This window comes from Elaeis guineensis, chromosome 5, assembly GCF_000442705.2.
Source record: "Elaeis guineensis isolate ETL-2024a chromosome 5, EG11, whole genome shotgun sequence".
In the NCBI taxonomy this organism is placed as follows: domain Eukaryota; kingdom Viridiplantae; phylum Streptophyta; class Magnoliopsida; order Arecales; family Arecaceae; genus Elaeis; species Elaeis guineensis.
Genome location: NC_025997.2, coordinates 38,439,402 through 38,447,004, shown reverse-complemented (window position 1 = coordinate 38,447,004; position 7,603 = coordinate 38,439,402).

The following is a 7,603-nucleotide window of genomic DNA, read 5'->3' as shown; positions in this document are numbered from 1 at the left end:
GGTGAAGAGAGTCGACATCGTGGACAATGTGGTTAACCTACTGATGAAGCCATTGAGCTAGTAAAAGATTGAAGCCCACTTTGAGAGTATGGGATTTAGATTTGTAGCTAATTGACTTTAGGTCAAGTAGGAGTTTATTAGATGTATGCCCTAGAAGTCAGATTGACTGACATTTGTAAAATACTTTTAGGACATAATTTATAATTTGACTTTGATATTAATAAATTTATATTATTTTTATTTATATTGTGTTTAATAGTATCTGTGAATTATCCATTGGGTTAATAGGTAAGATAACACATATTCTTAAGAGTTGAGAATTTGAGACATGTGCTAATCTTAGTTAACTCATAAATTATTCTCAATCGTACGATCATTATGGAGATGGTGATCAATCCAAAAGATTAGTATACAATCACTTTATTCAGATAGATGAGTTTTGAATCTACGGTGTGGAGATACCAGAGCAAAAATACAGATACTTGTTAAGAACAAAGGTACTGAGCATGATCATTTACAAGTAGTCATAAGGATATCTATCTTCTTGTCAGTGATATGTTCATAGCTGTGGTTGTGTGTTTAGTTCTCTGATCTGAGGTACATCAGCAGTTCACCTTGAGGGTGCTGTAGTTTGACTATACCATAACTCGATTTTTCAGCCATACAGAACTTTAATGTGTATGTTGGTTACAGTATGTTTATTGTAGGAATTGAATTGCATCAAGATGGGATCTATCGATTTTGATAGAGGAGGAGCAGTCCTATGTAGATCATAAGATTGAATCCAAAAATCCATAGCCATGGCAGTATGAAAGATAGAAAAGAGTTTCAATTAGGTTTCACATCGGACTCGAATTGATTGATTCTATCATATGATAGATATGAGGTTTGACGAGTTTATCTTGACCTCGATTCTATTGAGACTCATGATAGAAGAACTGAATCACACAGTAACCGCACCTAAAGGTTCATCCTTCAGTTCTGCTATCTTGCCACTACATACTGCTAGATGTCACTAGTAGATTGTAGGACTAATTAGAATATTTTGATGATTAATAATTCTAATTGGCTAAATTGGAAAGAGTTTCAATTCATTAAAAAAAATTTTGATGATGTTGATAATAGAGATCGCAATATATCTCACTACCAAATAGAATTAGACCTATGAGGTCACATAAATAAGGGTTTTGATCTTGGATTGCGTAATTAGGCTAAGTGTAGTTTGATTGGGTTAGGAGCTATTGAGTCCTAGCTTTGGGTTTAAGAAAATTATGCTAGCACATGGTTAAACATATTTTCTCTTCCTTAATTTTAGATCCTATTAAATAGGATTTAATCAATTTGGTATAAGCTCCAATTGGGTTCCAAATGTTGATTCATCCAAGTTCAAATTTGATCGAATTAGGTTAGGTTAATGGGGGCACCAAATGTTGGCGCCATCCAATGTTGTTCGGCCATGTGATGGGGTGCACCCACATGAATTGGATCCATGTGTGTGTCGCCTAAATCAGATACGGGAGAAAGAGAGGGATAAGCCTCATCCACTAGTGGATGAGGATAAGAGATTTGATCTCCTTTGAATTCAAATTCAGATTTGAATGCAACTTTGAATTTAAACCCTGAATTTAATCCAAGGTGGATTGGAATGAGGCGACAATAACCTTATCCTATCCCCATGCTAATCTGAATTTCTCATTGATTTTGTGCGACAGAATAAGGGAGAAATCAGATTGAAGTGGACCTAAGAGAGTCCTTCTATTTTAAGACGTCTGATCTGATCAGATTCCTATAAAAAGAGGTTCTTTTTGATCGATCAACGGGGTTACAGCCAATAGATTATTTCCACGCCTCTCTTCCTCTTTTCCATGCCTTCTCCCTCTTCTATCTCTGATATCTATCTCTCTCCACATCTAAGGATATTGGACGAGCTATTTGGTGGATTCGAGATGTCGAATGCCATCCGTTCTACGTGAAGAGTCGAAAAGACTGCGATCAGCGGCTGATCGAAATCTTGTCGGTGATCAGATTTGAATCTGATCAAGGAGCTTGCAATTCCGCCTTAGAGTAGATAGATTGGTCGAGGAGAAGGCATCTTAGATTAAGCCCGAGTAGATACCTATAAAGATCGGGCATGGGTGTGGCTCCACAGTGAACCTCGAAGATCATCGGATTATCAATCACGGAGATCGTCTCCCCATGCACGGTGATGAAATCACCTCTTATCTCATATATATGCTGATTTTTATTATTTAATATGCTATTTTTCTGATTTGGATCTAAGTCTCACATGCCAAATTGGATTAAAATTTTTGAATTCTATTGCATTTGATTCGAACCGATCTGGTATTCTATCCGATCCTTCATTATTGCCCCCCCCTCCCGCCCCCGACCAACAAAAAAAAAAAAAAGAAGAAGAAGAAGAAATTTGACAAACCTTGGATGCAGTAAAGAAAAAAAAAAGGATTACGGATGCAGAGAGAATATGAGAGAAAGAAGGGAAAGAGAAATTTCTTGCTTTGATACCATGTGAAGGTGGAAATTTATGGCCAAAAAACTTAATTTTTTTATGAGCTATGATAATAGATTTATATACACTTCATATGAGATCAGTATCTCTACATCAAAAGGATTTTACAAGATTTGATATGATACATACAAAGAAAATCTGCATAGATATGTACAACTTTGGCATGATGTATGTGATGAAATTTGATTTAGTAATGAAATCTATATTAATTGCATATTTAGCCATATCATAACTAGTAGTATCTGCTAAATATAGTTGCCTGATTTGTTAAGAGTAGAAATGATTCTCATCACATGGTGTTACATAGCCGATCATATCTATTGAATTTAGTTGGATGATTTTTCAAGAGAATCAAGAAGAGAGTTTGATCACGTGAGATTGCATGATTTTTATCACCTTCCATCATAAGAAGCGCCTCCGCTTCAATAGTGGCCGTGGCTTCACCATTGCTGTTGTTGTCAACAGCCTCTTCGGCAGCCACCTCTCCCCCAACGACCTCAACCCCACTAGGCTCAAGACCAAGAAGAAAGTATAGAGTACCGCACTAACAATGTCACCTCTGTGTTCTCGCATGGTGATGTCATCTGATGAGATCGTGGAGTCGAGGAGGGTGCCTCTGATACTAGGGATGGTGGCAATGAAGAATGAGGCGATTGAGGATAGTGTATCTAGCTACACGATGAGTGGAACCGAATTAATGCCACTGGTGATGATTAATGGCGAGAAGAAAGGGAAAGGCCTCGATCTTGAATGAAGAGAGAGCAGCTTAGTTCCACTCAACCACCCTATCACGCACCTCCTCCTCCCTCGTACAGTTCCCCTTCACTGTCCACCATATATAGTAAGCTTAGCACTGCCTTTGGCCCCTTCCACCACACCTCCATTGTCACCCTCTCTACCGCCTCCTCCACCCCCGCCAACCTCTCCATCCATCGCACTTAGACATCACCACCATTCCCATCGTAACTCTAAACCATTCGTCACCATCAATAAGAAACACCGGATCGCCTTAAGAAATCCAAATCTCCAACAAAATGAGCCTAAAAATGTCCAGAAAATCCATATTTCTGCCATGAAATCGCTAGAAAAATAGATTCGCATCGCACACTAGAAGAGGTTTTGGAGAGAAGACTTGGGGAAAACAAGAGAAGACGAAAAATAATAATAAATAATAAAATATTTCCCAAATAAAATAGTATAAAATAAAGAGACCAGTAATGAATAAAAAATTAAAAAATATTTTCTTTTTCAAAGAAAATAATAAAAATAAAGACGCTGGTAATCCGTTGGCTTGCCGCTAGACCATAAAATATCTAAAATACCCTAGCTTATGAGACGGTCAAGATATTTTTTAATGTTTTATAAAATAATATAAAAAAATATCATAGCAAAATCCTTCTAGAATTGTTCGGTTATATATAAATGAGTGTCCCGCCATCACCAGCAAAGCTTTCTTCTATATAAACAGATCAACTTATTGTATCCTACACAATATACATGCATGATACATCTACATAAATAAGAAAAATAAAGTCTTTAAAATAAACCATCTAACTATTATCCACAATCCAAATATAAGTTGCATGTTTTCCTTTCCTTTTGGTGGCGAGCCAACCGCATTATATAGCCAAAATTTTAAATCCATGAAACAACGGTGTTTTGGTTTATTCCTAAAATAAAGATATTATATTATCTACTATAAAAAATTTGATTATTAGCGATGACTAATTATCATCACTAATAGTCATTTTACTATTGCTAATATTATTAAAGACAACACTCCATCGCTAATTGGTAATCGAAAAAATTTAGATGCTAATTGACTTTATTAGCGACGGACATTCTAGCCATCGCTAATAATGATATTAGTGATGGCATTAGCAACAACTAAAATCTATCGTTATTTATTTTATTATTTTTAAATAAAATATAAAAAAAAATAGCAATGACTTTGTTATCACTAATACCGTTGGTGATATTTAATTTTATTTTTTAAAAAAATTATAATAATATTTGGTTATTAGCGACCGCTAAAGATGTTGTTAATATCGTCGATAATAGTTAATTTTATTTTTTTTAAAAAAATCATAATAATATTTTTTAAATTTATTTTAATTAATCACAATCAATTATGGTTCCTAACACCTGTTATAATTAAAATCTAAATATAATATGATAATCATAAATAAAAAATTAATTATATTATATTAAAAATATAAATTATATAATTTTACAAACAGTATCAAAAAAATATAATATATTAAAATAAAAAGAAATCAGCCCAGATCCTCCTCTTCGTCCTCTTCCTTGTCCTCCTGCTCCTCTCCAGTAGCTGGTAGATGAGTGCCGGATATCTCAGCATACTGAAATGAAGAAAAATAAAATATTATTAATAAGTTTTGATATAGAGTCGTATCTTTCAATACGGAGGTGTATCTTTCGATACATTCCTTCGATTCTTGAACAGATTATTTCTACACATTTCATTCAATGATACGAAACTATAAACACCCTCGGCCCATCAATTAGATGGTTAGATTAAATTTTTAGTCTCCAGATCTCTTTCTCCGACTCAAGCCTAAATATGTGAAGCTTCTAAATATGAAAAATTAAAACAAGTAAAAAAATTTACTAATAGAATTATCTGATGTGATGGCTGAAACAATGAGCCCAGCTAGCTGCAGATCCCGAAGAATCTCTACGATCGTATCGCAAATATCATCCCGAAAGTTCTAAAATCATTGGCTCAAAAGTCTCTGTACGACCTCCTCCACATACGCATCGCTCCAAGTCTAAGATATCAAAGTCTGTGAGGATGTCGAAGAATATCGAGCTATTGGAGGGTCGAAGCTGTGACCGAATTCTATAACTCAGCTCCTACTCACCCCTTCAATGATCCTTAGCCGTCCCTCAAGATCAAGGAGGGGCTGAGTGGATGGATCATTGCCATGCCGCGCAACGACGTACTCCGCATAATCTGCATACATAGTTCAGAAATATATTAGTTCTAATATACATATCAGATCCTGTAACAACTTAATAAGTATAGTTTGAAATTCTTATCGTGATCTGTCACGATCTAGAATCTAAAAAACCATCAATCCTCCTAGACTGATGTGTGGCCTCCCACAATTGCAGCTGGTTGGTGAATGATCTAGCTACTATATCTACAATAAGTAAATAATAAACTAAATTAATTAAAGCATACATATAAAAGTTTTTACAATTCTAGTAAAGGAATTTGGTATAGATTTTTTACTAGTCTGTCAACCACAACATGTGTACCGATGGAGCCGTCTGTGTGCTTGATCGGATCCTACAAGGTAGCTCGATTCCATCAGACTCTTTGCCGCCTACTGATGTACTCTTCACTGCTCTTGTCACGCCCCCGACCCGAGATTGTGAATCGAGGGTCATGGCAACCGCCGCATACTCATGAAAAATTTTTCTCATAAGCATGCAAGGCATCTTATCATGTTATCTTAAAACAACAGCGAAATAATTAGTCAATAATTCAAATCTAAAATATAACGATCTAAATTTTTTCTTTAATAAATTCAACAATGATTCATAGACCTTACATCAAATTCAACAAGACTTTCAACCGAAAATAAAAGTATAGATATTCTGCTTCTGATCATTCTTCCATTCATATCTTGTATCATCTTACTTCCTCAACATCTGTAAAAATAGTAAAATAAGAGGTAATGAGCTAAATAGCCCAGTAAGCAATGATCACTTCTCAACAGATTTCATCAGGCATTTAAGTAAATAATCATTTATAGAAAAAAAGCATATAGAGTTCATCAATTCGAAATCAATTTCAATTATGCAACATAATTCATGCCAAATTCATTTCTTTTTCAAAAATTCAAGTTTCTTTCCAGATTTCAATTTCTTTCGTTCTTAAATTCTTTTCGTCAACCATGAGCTATGATCACATTTTTTTTGTGGCAGGATCATAACACCGCGTATCTTCTTGCGGTGAGCTGCGAATCATCTGACAGCAAAGTCCTTCGGAACCGCTGGTCTCTCTGGCGGTTTGTCGCTGGTCTCGCTGGCGACGTAAACCCTCAAGATAAATCAATTTCCAACGTATATGCCCCCATTGGCGGGATCCTTTACATAGTCAGGTTGTCAATTCATAATGTTTCTTATATCATAATTCTTCATAAACCATATTTCATATTCTAATTTTGATAATAAAATATATAATCATGTAGTATCAAAATCAATCAATATAATGCATCATGGAATCAATATGTTCAATCATGCTTCATCATAACATTTCAAATAAGATATTTTCATAACAAAATATCATTCATCTAATTCATGCATCGTTTCACAAATCATGTCAGAAAAATACATTATAATTTATCGATAAATCTAAAAAAAGTGAAATATTACTTACTTCGAACGCATTTCAATAAATCTACAAAATTCTATAAATTTTCTTTCAAAAATTCTGTTCGTAGATCATATCGCGATATCCCATGATCAAACATCCACAATCCTATACAGAATCAATTTCAATAATTAGAAAGAATACGAATATCATATTTCAATGGTTTAGATTGGATCTGATCATCTAATTTTATCTAATCAAAAATCTAATTAGGACCTAAACGATCCAAAGTTTGACTATCAGATTAAATCGGATTCGAAGTGATAGGACCGAGATTTTTTCATCGATTTCATAAAATCAAGTAGAGAGAGATAATTAGAGGAGAGAGAATTCATGAGGTACAATTCGAATTAATCAGGTGACACAATCCAACATTACGATTGATCCAATATCTCGATTGATGAAATCAACATGATCAAATCAAATCATGATTAGATCGGGATCATGAATGATCAAATCTAAAGATTCATGGTCTGATCAAGGTGGGTGCCAGTACGCTGTCTGACAATCATGGATCAGGATTCTTCATTAGATCAAAAATATTAAAAGAAATTCTCATTGATAAATCGATCAAGAGAGAGAAATCGATAGAGAGAGAAATGACTTTAGAGAAAAAAAATTTTAGAGAGAGAAAATTCATCTTGGACTCCTCAGACGATATGATTCAACAA